Source organism: Corvus kubaryi, unplaced genomic scaffold (assembly GCF_017639235.1).
Source record: "Corvus kubaryi isolate FWS band 111438036 unplaced genomic scaffold, C.kubaryi_AGA036_p1.0 132, whole genome shotgun sequence".
Lineage (NCBI taxonomy): Eukaryota > Metazoa > Chordata > Aves > Passeriformes > Corvidae > Corvus > Corvus kubaryi.
Window position 1 is genome coordinate 9,624,623 of NW_024580666.1, and position 13,245 is coordinate 9,637,867.

The window sequence follows — 13,245 nt, forward strand, 5'->3', positions numbered from 1 at the left end:
AGATTTATCACATATCTGTGAATCAAAGCTGAACACAATACAGATAGGAAGATTAAACGTATTTTGCATGCGAAACCTGTAAAATCTAGCTGTTATTGCAAAGATAATGAATAACTTGGAATAAGAGATGGAAATGTCTCATCTTTATCATAGACAGGATATTTGAAAATAGAATGTCCTACAATCATAAAGAATTCTCACGCATTTTTGAGAGTAGACACTGTGATAGACAGGAACTTGAAATTTACTTAACTCTGGCCATAAATTACAAATTCTCTGGTTTAAATCTATCTTTGTACATGAGTGATCATTAATGGATTATTTGGAATGTGTTTGCTTTACTTCTAGCAGTGACAGGTTTGTTATAGAGCAGTTACTGAGCTTGAACCAGTTAGCACTTCTTCATACACAGTGAATACAGGAAATGTATTTCTTTCTGTTGTATCAATGTCTTCTAAAGGTGCTGACAAGGACATTGTTTTATTGAGTACAGAAATCACAAAGGATGCAAGCTAATAAAAATTACAAAAACTTAAAAGAATAGCCAGTCACAGCTGCTATTCTTCTCAAAGTAACATGAAAAAGCCCTTCAGAACTTCAGAACTGCATGATTTAAAAAGAATGCATGAATATATAAATACCATCCTTAGTCTTCTTTTGTGAATCATGTTTCCCTTAAATACCAAAGGTATATTAAATGTGTTCTGTCTACATAGAGTGAGCCTTGTTCTCATTTACTCTACTGTGTTCTTACTTCTCACACAATGAAAATGAGTATCTTTGAGAAGATGCAGATTGCCCCATGTTTTCCCTCATGATTCATGGATTAGGCTACAGGCTTGCCTTTCGTTTGGTTTGCATGTTGTATGCTCATTTACAGCAGTGTGCAATGAGAGTCAAGCAAATTTGCCTGTCAACAATGTACACTCAAATCAGAGAAACAGAATTTCAACTGAATATTAAGTCTGAGAAATGTAATGAACTTTTAATTTACCTGGCAATAATCAGAAATGGGAACAAAATATTAGCTGATGGTAGATAGACTTTAAATCAATAGGGAAAATTAATTCCTGGAACAAGTTATAGAAAAATACAATTACTTATAATTTATATTCTATGTATTTTTATAATTTCTGTAAGACTTTTTCAGATACGTCTCCCTGACAAACTTGACAGCAATTTTCTCACTGGCTCTGAAGATTCATTGGGAAAATAACCAGTTTCCAACCTGACAGACTATCTCACAAGTTCTTATATCCTCTCTTCAAATTTATTCACACTGACCAGTAGTTCATTCCATGGCTTGTAAAAACTGTTCTTTGAGAGAGCTGCTCAAGAGAGGTCAACAAAATCTAGACCTGTGATTCTCCCATGTTCTAATGAAAACTGCTGAGTTACATCATTATGTAAGCAGTGCAATGATGAGAAGGGAGAGGAGATTATATAGTACAATGAGTCTTTTGGGGGTATGTGTTTGACTTTTACTGCTTTAAGTTTTCTGGAAATTTTCTGGAGTGGCTCATAAATTAACAAAGACGAAGTTAAAGACAGATACCATCCAATTTTGTGAGTTGCATAATCTTGGCTCAGTCTCCAGAAATTTATTTTTTTCCTCTGAATACTAGGGACTGCCTTTGGGCAACATATAGCTCTATGAAACTGGAAGGGTATGAAAGGACTGCTGAGGACTCTAGTAACCATTATACAGCATAATTTCTACTTTATCTTTTAATGTGTTAAATTTGATAGTCTGCATTTGGTTGTTGTAGAGGAATTCTTCACACACATATTCTCCCCATTTAAATTGTCTTCAAATCAATGTGTCTCTTTGAAGCCAGTTTGCTTTAGGCATTATTTATCTCAGAGCAGGAGATGGAGTTGGATCAATAGAGCTTTCTCATCAGTCTCCATCTTTTTGGAAAAGCACACTGGATTGCTGTTCGAAAATGAGAAAGGAAAGGGTGAATGCATTATTCCCTTAAAAGTTTGCCTTGTTGTTTTCCCAATGCAACAGTAAATGATTGTAATACATCATGCAAAAGTAAATTTTTGGTTTTGAAATTTACAAGGCATTTAGCTGTGTACAAAGCCAGAAAGAATAGTCTCCATTATTTTTGTTCACACAAGGATGCCTGTAATTTATTGTTCAATTTATTATTAGATAACTTGGAAAATTCAAATTCTATTCTTTATTTTAAAATTCTAAATATTTAATTGGGATGAATATGCAGAAGTAGTAAAACAAAACTCTGAGTCTTTTTTTTCTTCCTTCTTGAAACAAACTTAAGGCACACACTTTATTTCCTGATTTGAGTGTCATAGAACTGAGGCATTCATGAGTAAGCATGAGTATAGACAGAGGTACCAGAGATAAATTTGAAGATTATCCATTTGATAATAATGGATTAATTCTCAAAATTGGCACAATATAACAAGAACCTTATATCTTCAAGTTACCCATGCAAGAGCATTTCTCCTTCATCAGCAATAATATAAAGCATGAATTATCTGTGTATGAATGAGAATGACTTAAAAGCTATCTTACAAATCTCAATAAAAATTTTACTTCTGTGATGAGGGAGAAAAAAGTTACCAATCTTTGTTAACTTTTTTTTACTTGAATAAACCCTAGAGAAAACTTTCTATTTACAATGGAAGCGTTGTATCTATGCTTTAGAGGGTCTGATCTTTTACACAGTTTATGTTTCTTCTTGTGACAGCACAAACAATAATATATTACAAATGTTTATATATTGTTACAACTGAATATATGTTCATGTATTTCAGTTAGGAGATTAGAGATTGCTCTGACGGGAGTGTTTAGAAGACTGATAAATCAAGCTGCTTTCAAACTTCAAGAACAAAACTTTAATAGATTCATTCATTCGTTACCAACACACTGCATGATAATGGTTTTCTCCTACACGTTAATAACCATTACCACTGTGAACTCACATAAGTTAACAGCTATGTCTGAAGTGAGCAGTGAGCACACTGTGTCCTGGAGGTGATGTTGTGTAGCTCACAATTGAGTGCCATGCTCCTTGGTGACACTGAGCTGCCAAGGTCAGGGTGACCAGCCTGGACAGCCCTTTGGTGAGAGAAATCAGAGGAGACTCCTGTCTTCTCCATCCTTGATCAGCGCTGTTGGTGTTTAAGCCTTCTTGCTCCCACTTTCCTCATCAACCAGGGCTTATATTGCTTTTGATTTTCCTGTTCATCCTTCTGGGGTATTTGGCAGGAAGTCCTGCCTATTGGCAGTCCTTTCTGCTTGTCTTGCTCTTTATCTTGCAGATTCTTGGTTGTATTCTCCCTTGAGCTCCACCAATCCTTCTTAGCCCCATTAGTGTTCACAACGATCCCATGTTTAAATAAAATGTTTATACATGGTGTTGCGGGTTCAGTTTCTAACCAGGCGGAAACACCAATTTAGTGTAGTGGTTTGTTTATCTTCTGTGAGATAAGAATTAGGAGAAAAGCAAAGCAGGCACAAAACTTGAAAGAATATGAATATTTATTAATAGACCTAAAAGAGGGAAAAAAAATTATACCATACCTTCAGAACTCTCCTCCTCCCCCCACCTTCCTCCCTTCTCCCACTGACAATGTAAAAAGACAACCCTTAAGATGTTCAGTCTGTTCACCATTTTTATAATAACCTTGTTCAGTCCATTTAGAAAGAGAAGTCTCTTCTTGCTCATGCTATGAAAACATTATCACAACGAGACAGCTGTCCACTTCCAAATATTGTTCAGTCCATTTAGGAAGAGGAGTCTCTCTGCTCGCGATGTGAGTCCCTTCCCCCGACTTGCAGCTTTTCCCGCAACTGCTTTCGAGGGTCCACTCTTGAAGTTTTTGGGGTACAATTTTAAGGTTGAGCCGTTCAGAAACAAAAACAGAGGCCCTTCTCCTTCCCTGGGAGCAAAGGGTCTTCCTCATCTTCATCTCTAGGAATATCTCTGGGAGCATCTCTAGGAACTGAGGTTTCTCCTTTCCCATTTGGAGCCAAAGTCCTCATCTGGTTCATCTCTCCCTGTCCAAACTTCTCATGAAATTACAGCTGCGTCAGCGTCTGCCTATCTCAGCACAGATGCTTTTGCTCACGAGTTGAACACTCCACCCCCCATATCTTCATGAAATTACAACGGGGTACTCTGATAGATCATAGCTTCACAACAGACTTTCAGCTTTAAGCATCTCCTCTTTCTCTTCCCTCAGGTTTTCAGCTCTTCACAGCACTAAAAGGGTTACTCTCACCTCGGCCTTGCAGCTGGAATGTGGCTTATCGCTGTTGGTCACCCAACCTCTGCCGGACAGCGGTGCCGCTTTGCTGAAATCTTGGCCGCAGTGGAGGGGCGGGGGGGGTTCCGAGCCGCTCTGGCTGCCCACAGCCCTGCTGGGGGGGTCATCCTGGAGCCGTGGCCCGGCCCAGCCTGGCCCGAGCAGGGGCCTGGGCTGGGCCCGCTGGTCCCTGCTCGGCCCTGCAGCCACCTGTCCCAGTGCTGGGAATGAGAGAGAGCTGGGGGGGAGTTTGCCTATTCTTAAATGTGGATCACAGAGGTGGTCACAACTTTAAGTGGCTTAGAGAATTGTCCATATTCAAACTGGCCAGCTGATAGGTTCTATCAGGTCCCAGAGGAAGCCGTAAGCACCCCTTAGCAAGGACATCCCTTCCGGGACTATGCTTGCTAACCTATGACACATGGTGTCTGGCTGTGCTATCACTGCATTACAGAACACTTACATGTTGCTGGTAAAACTATTTTAGTACACTTATATTTGTTAGTTGTAATTGTATCCTGATTAAAACACATAGGTTTTATAGGTGGTACAGTCAGGTCTCTACTTCAAATACTACAAAGGAACTGTAGATTACAAGATGCTTTGTGTCCTTGAAACACCCTTACATTGTGCATTACATTGCCATTACCTGTGAAGTTGCAAAGGTTTTGTGAAATATGTCAGTGTGAAAATGTGTAGCTCTGTTTGTAAACTCGGCTTGCCAATAATTGCTAATTATAGAATGCAGTGGAAATTAATTTTTGGCCCTGAGTACTTCCTCGAGAGGTACCATGATATATTAGACTATTCAAACACCATGTACATTGGCATTTAGATGAAATTATGCAGCAATTACTGTATAAGCACAGAAAGGATAAGCAGATTTAAAACACTATCTTGAATAGTTAATATGATTAAAAAATGGCCTACAGATATTTAAAACAAAAAAGGAAAGGATGATGTTGTATATTGTTGCAAGTGTTAAAAAGGATTGAGATGTGATTTTTTTTTACACTGACATAATTAAATGTGAACTGTAGAGATTAAATAAAACAGCCCAAGTATATTAGCATCTGCTTTTGTTATTAATTTGTCACTTCTACATATATTTTATCATTTAGGCTTCATCCTGATTTCTGATTTTCAGGAATATTATCTCTGTGATAAAAGATCTTTAAACATGTGATATTCTTTAATTAACTTACAACCCCAGTGAAAAGTAGAAAATAACTATGCATATTTTACAAGATATGATACTGATACAAGTTGTGGTTTTTTGTCTGAAGAAGGGTTTTTATAAAGATACAAAAAATTTAGTTGTGTTGATTTTCTACAGCATTTTGCATTTGGAACATTTTCATATTTGATGAGTTGTGTGTGTTTTAATTAATTGCTAGTAAATATGGTTCTCTGTTAATTTCTCACATTTATTTCTGTTCTTCTTTCTTCAGTTTTTCCTAGAAGAAGAAGTAAAAATATACACACCCATAAACCAAGAAAAACAGATGTATTATTACACCTCTTTACTTCATCCAGCTAATGAAGAAGTCTGCCACTGGCATGACAAAGTATGTCCTATCAGAATTTCTGTCAAAATTTAAAGACCAAAAAAATTAATAGTTCAGATGAAATATGCATATGTAGAGTTCTTAATCTAGGCAAGAGAAATAGAAAGTACTATATATTTCATATGATGATAAGAAAGAGATTAAAAAAATGAGGTTTTGTCTATTTTTGCAGTTCATTTGTTTATTTTACAACAGTTAGCATTAAGTGAATAATTATTTCACTGTTTTCATTTATTAGTACTATAGAGTTTCCTGGAGAAGCTCTAAAGTACCTCTTAAGTAGAGTTTATCATAACTGAAGAAGAACACTGTTTTAAAATGCTCCAATTAAAAAGCCAAAGCAATCAATAGTATTTCTTTAAATGGCATGCATTCACTTTAGACTAACAGTGATTCATTAATAATTTGAGATGCTTCTGTGGTCTAAACTTAGCTCAATCTCCTGTATGTATATATTTAAATCCCTGAGGAAGCGTGAAGAGTTTAAAGGTATGGAAAACATGGGAGCTGAAAGTATCTCTCTATGCAGTAAAAGATCTGTTCTGTGGGAAAGGGAGAGCTTCAGGTTCAAAGACTTTGACATCAGCAGCTTCCATGAAACATTAAATTCAGTTCAAATGTATATTTCTGAAAGGAAGAAAAAATACATTGATAGAACCAGCTGCACTGAAATTTTGCTAAACATAATTGAGGATGGTTTACAAAGAAATGCAAAAGAAATGGTATGTGTGTCCAAATGCTGTTAGAATTCTAACTAAAATATTTCTTATGTGCTGAAAGTAAGCCAGGAAAATTCTTTATACAATGAAGTTCAGACTTGTGGTAAGTACCTTGGATGTTATCCTGAAATGGTACTTCTAATAAGGAGCATCACAGCACTAAGATGCACAGATTGCCACCTGCTGTGACATCGTTACAGCAAGTACAGGGGTGGTAATTATGGGAATTATAGAAAATAAATGTGGAAGTCCCGCTGTTTCCAAACACCTGCTGATATGTAGAATGCCTGCTCATATTTTCCTTTAAACATAATTTTTGGTTTTGTCTCATCTTTAGAAGGAAGCAAACATTGTTGTGTCCAGCTGAAGAAGTCCTGTTGAAGCAGCAGACCAGATCAGGAAGAGTATGGCCACTTGTGCTCAGATCCTTACCACCTGAGTTTGAATTAACCACAGCCTTGAAGACAAGCACACAATGAAGTGCTATTCAGACTCCTGGAAAGTAGCAACATCCACTGTGCATTTTTAATAGTTTTTTCCCAGTTATATGCACATAAGATGAACTCATGGATTCAATTTCTTATTCAATTCACACAACCTTAGTGAAGAATGCTCAGTGTTTCACAAGGTTTCAGGCTTTTCCTGTTACATTAGAATGGGAATGTATAGACACAGGAATCTGGTAAGTCGTATAGCTCAACCAAGGTGCTGGGCTTTTTGGGGAGAGACAAAAATACATTGGGTTGCTGCATTCTTTTAAAAATCAAAATGTATCACATCTAGTAATTTCTGGTGGTTCTAAATGCAAGTGACATTGTGCACAAAGCAATGCATTTTAATTTCTTAACGACAGCAAGAAAATTAAGAAGTTGTGGAAAAATTGGTTTAATGACAAAAAACAAATTAAGTATGTTATAAGTAGATATATTGGGGCTGCATTACAAGGTTTTGGTAGTGGGGGGACTACAGGGATTCTTCTATGAGAAGCTCACAGAAGTTTCCCTCATGACAGAGCCCATGCCAGTGGGCTCCAAGATAGACTTACCGCTGGCCAAGGTGGTGGTAACAGCTCTGGGATAACATATATAAGAAGGGTGGGAAAAAAGAACTGGCACAACTGTAGCCAGAGAGACCAATGAGAGCAACAGCCCTGCAGACAACAAGGTCACTGGAGAAGGAGGGGGAGGAGCTGCTCCAGGCACCAGAGCTGATATTCCCCTGCAGCCTGTGGTACAGACCATAGTGAAGGACCTGTGTCCCTGCAGCCCATGGAGGAGCAGAAATCCACCTACAGCCCATGGAGGACCCCACACCAGAGCAGATGGATGCCTGAAGGAGGCATGGGAAGCCCATGGGAAGCTCACGCTGGCACAATCTGTTCCTGAAGGACTGCACCCTGTGGCAGGGACCTGTTCTGGCACAGTTCATGAAGAGGGGCAGCTTGTGGGGAGGGCTCAGGCAGAAGTTTTGGAGCACTGTCTCCTGTGGAAGGGACCTCATGCTGGACCAGTGGAAGAGAGTGAGGAGTTCTCCCACTGAGGAAAAAGCAGTGACAGAGACATGTTATGAACTGACCACAACCCCCACTTCCCATTCACCTATGCCCCTGGGGAGAAATAGGTGGAAAATTAGGGCATGAAGTTAAGCCTCAGAAGAAGAGAGGAGTAAGGGGAAGGTTTTTTAAGATTTGTTTTTCTTTTCTCATTATCCTACTCTGACTAGATTGGTAATAAATTACATTAATCTTCCTCACATGTAGCCTGCTTTGCCCATGACAGTAACTGGTGAATGATCTCTCTCTGTCCTTAGCTTGACTCACGAGCCTTTCATTATATTTTTTCTGCCCTGTCCAGCTTAGGAAGGGAGTGATAGAGTGGCTTTGGTGGGCACTGGGTGTTTAGCCAGTCAACCCACCACATTGGACTAGCAACATTCCTCCCTTAATGACTATTTCTTATATGACAAATAATTATCTTTGTAGCTCACAAGAAAAAATTTAATTCTGGATATTAATTATTAGCTTTTAATGTCATTAAAATCTCATTGCCAATTCAAATTAAATAAATTAATTATTATTACTTGTGGAGCTGTTATTAAAAAGCAGAAGCAGTAAGAAAAATGGAAGAAGAAATAAAATATTAATTTTAGAATTTGTGAAATTAGTCAGGAAAAGACAAGGAAATGATCTCTTTTATATTTTTTAAATATCATGTTTTGCTTTATATTATGTATTCTGTTTCTGTGTCTCAATACTGGTTTTGTTCTAGTACTATATATTCTTTCTCATCTGTTGACATTTTGACTATACCTCCTCTGACACAGGAAAACAGATACTGTTTTCCATTTCTGGCCATGCTATGTTCAGTCATATCCCTGTCTCCTCCTTCCTGGGCATACAGAATTAATTATTGCATTGACTTAATCTCTTGCATTTTTCTGGTCTTGATGACTTAACTGCTGTTTACACGCACTCTTTAAGGTGTAGTGTAGATATTAGACGTAAAATATGTCTTACGGAAGAGTCTTTTTAAAGTCCATTCCTTATTGTGAGTTGCAAATCTCCTGTCCTCACACATGCCTTTAACATTTACTCTTTTTGGTACATATTTCGCACAAGAAATGATGTAACTTACAAATATTCAAAAATACTACCAGAGAATGTTCAAGATGGAACAATATCAAGACTGGAAGATATAACTTCAAACAACTTCATATTTTTCTCTTGTGTTTGAAGCTTTCATGAAAACAGAAGGAAAAAAAATGCAGGTCTAGTCAACCTTATTGCAAAGATTTCTTTTCAGAAAATGGTATGAATTTTTTTTCTCCTTCAATTCAGTTGAATGCAATAAGCAACTATCTTGATGAAGCTGCCACATTACAATAGGCCTCCTACCACTATGGAGTTTCATAAAATTACATAAATTTCTGACGATGTAAACTGTCTTGTTTACCATTTAAATGCCAGCTTATTGTTGGAAATATTTTTTTTAGACCTTACAAGAAGGAAAATTTCATAAAGAGAAGATAGAGCTGAATTTGGAAAGGTTTTTCATCCTGCTTACTTCGGATATGATGGACAAGTCTTTTTTGTAATGCATTTCCAGAATCTATTGGCAGATTTTATTAGGAAATTCTAAAATAAATAGAAATAAAATCTCATTAAGACTGAACTTAAACAAGTACACAAAATCAATCAATGAAACAGAAAGCAATTCAAGTATTTTTCAACACCTGAAAAAATTTCTGGCTTTAATGACAGAGAACTAAGTGTGTTATCTTTTGCTCTCGGATAATGTTTCATGTTGCTTTTGTTTCTTCCTTCCTACTTAGTTGACAGGTCTATAATTGCCCAATATGCCCTTTTAGAAATAAACTTTCAACTTCCTATAGCCCATTAAGCTTTTGATTGTCCCTGATGGCACGCCCTTAATTTATCTTCTCCCCAGCTTTTCGTGCAGTGTCTCAACTCTCCTGTAATGACTATGGTAGTACCAACTCATTATCTACTCGTTTTGCCCATTCTTTGCTCATTATATTGTTTCTGTTTCCCCATAAATGTCCTTGGAATATTAGTTCTGTGTTTTCCCAGCAGAACATTTTTATGTGTGCAGCTGGTGAGCTTCCTTCAGAAAATCTCAAGCTTCCTCTCTGTTGCTGCACTACTCCAACAGTTTATTCCCTATTTTGACATGAAACAAGTACACACATAAAGGTACTCTGCTGGGGCTGCCTGCTGCCTCTCAACTGGAGATGTAAAAACCCAGCAGGAAAGGAACACCAGCTTCAAATTTCTTTTTGTTGCCCCCAACTGTGCAGGATGTTGCCATGCTGTTAAATCCAGCTGACTTTCTGGAAGATGTAAATTTACCAAGATCTGAGGGGGATGTGATCATCCAAGCTCCTGATGCAATGTTCCACAGGAAGTCATACCTATTCTTACCACTTGCCAGTTGTCAGTCTCCTCTGGCTTCTTTCCAGCCCTTCTCACTTATTCTTGCTGACTATGACCAACACTAGGTACATTTTCTTTCTTTTGCTTTCAAAAATCCATTTGATTCCAATTTGTTCAGGTATTTTGTACAAAGGTGCCATATAATCTGCAAAAGTACTTCTCTTTTACCAGACCAACTTTCTTGGGTAAATTTTTCATTCACATAAAATTGTCCTATCTATTTGTCATGGCTTATATTAAGCATTTTTCCCAGGACACATCTGTACATTAAAATTTTTTCTGTAGTTTCAGTTGGGTGTGGTACTTGCAGCTGTTGAAAGCCAGTATGCACTTTAATTTTTGTGAGGTTTTTTTTTCTCATTAGGTGATTATTCATCCTATTATTTCTCCTCTAGTTCTTTCTATTTCTGACACCTCATTCTGAAAACACCTCTTGATGTAGCTTTGCACAACATTTCAAGATACCACATGTATAGTTTTTATTATTATTTAATAATTTCGAAACTGATTCTACATAGAACTTAAAATGGAATGGTGTAGAATGCCAATTCATACATCAACCACACCTCCATGGAGCAGAGAGTAAATGGAGTAAACAACAACAATGAGATTTATTAAATATGTTCTGATATTAGACAAATTTGGAAAACTCTCTAATCCCCCTTTCTCAAGGAGAAAGAGAAGTAAATTCGCTGAATCTTCATCCACTAATGTTTCTATTTGTTCTGTTGTGTAAGTGTGCATCAAATGGATCTTAATCTATTTTCTTCCATCCTTGATGTGGTTGGACTTTCTGTCTTTGATAAGGTATTCCAAAAATTGTTCTTTAGATAGTATAACTAAATTGAAAGGCCTGGGGAAAGGCTTTGCAGTGTTGATTGTAGGTATTATAAGCATAAGCATAAGAACTATGGCCAGCTTGCTCTTTGCAATAGGATATTTTATTTTGTGAGCCTAAATGACATAAGAATCATGTTGATGTCCATTTCACTAGCCTACCTATTCAACTGGAAAATAAACACAAATGTTCATAGTCCAAATACAATTTTTTCCTTGCTAAGAATCAGAGGGCTAACAAGAGTTCTTTGTCATAGCTGTGTCAGACTGAAAGTAGTTCATGCCTCAAACACTGATATAAAGTTTTGCTAATTATAAAGAAGCTACAACTGAAGAAGTTTCCCTGAAGGTGGGACTTTGAACTGAAAGTCAAACTGTTGATTAAATAAAGGGAAATGCATTGTTCAGTCATCTCAGGCTGAGGGAAAGGTTTGCATCCACAAAAGGCCAAAGCCACCAGCTGCAACCATCCCCAGCTGAGTTTGGGGTGGGGGAGAGCACAGCTCACAGAAGCCAGGTTTACACAGACTCCCTCCAACCAAGGGGGAAGGAGGAGGTTTTGGGTGCATGGTGCAACCTCTGGTGAGAGGCAATAAACACCCATCCTCTGATTACACAAAGTGGCCCAGCTGTGGAACCCCCAGCCCCACAGGCCACATCCACGGGACTTTCACGTGAGAGGCTTGGCCCCACAGGACTGCATGTGGTGCAACAGACCCAGAGTCTGCTGTGAGAGACTGACCCCCACCCCAGGGGGACATGCCTGGACATTGCTACCTGGCTCAAGGGCATATAAACCCATCAGATTCTGTGCTTTTGGGGGGAGACCTTCACCACCAAGAAGACCAGCTGGAGAGGATCAATGAACATTGTTGGGATCCATGGAGTGGTGGTATTTTCCTTATTCTGTCCCTGTCACTCATTCTGTCCCACCCACCTATTTTCTACTTATTTCTTTCGTTCTCTCTCTTTCTTATTTACCATCAAATAAAACCCTTACTATTGTCACTGGCATATGGTCTTGTTTGCACCTTAATTTGGGCAGAGGCATTTCTAAGAACCTTAAAACTGGATCACAACAAGCCGTAAGCAGTGACATTTTGTCTGCTGCTTTTATTTTAAAAAGACTTCCATTTGTAATTTTATTTTGTCTAAATTATAGACCTATGTTTTCAACAAAGTACTTGCAGGTGTCATATCACTGAATCAAAGATGGAATTAAGCAAGTTTAGTTCCTGCTTTGCCCACAGTAGTAGTGCAAACCTAGCAGACAGGAGTCAAGAGAGACAGCGGATGGTGCAGAGGATCTTACAGCTGCACTGAACGTTCCCAGATCCTCCTTGGGAATTTGTTCTGTTTCCAATGGGGAGAATGTTCTTAGGACAACCAGGGGTGCATTGGGAATTTATTTAGTTCCTTAATTTCATTCAGAATATATTGAGGTCATGTGCTCTGAAACAGACCCAGACAGAGAATGAAAGCAGAGAAAGTGGGGATAATTGAGAAATTTTGGACAAAAGCCCCAAGAAGTGTATACTTTGACTGATCTGAAAACCCCCCAAAATTATCGACAAAACCTAAGAAAATTAAGTCAATTTTGAGCCATTTCATATAAAACCTGTCCTCAATTTAAATAAACTGTGTTGGGAAAGTACCCTAAACCACCACTGATGTGTTCTAATTTGACTGTTAATAAGACCTCTCCATCAGGTTGTGTTCTTCACTGAAGTGCTGAATTTGCCTTTCTGATTGGGAAGTGTGACAGCTGAATGCCTCCTTGCTATGTGCTGTCACTGGTACCTTTTCATAAGCCCCATCTTGACCCAAATGTCATAGCTTAGAGTTCACCTGTGTACTTGCCACAAAACAGTTCATTTCTGATTTCCTC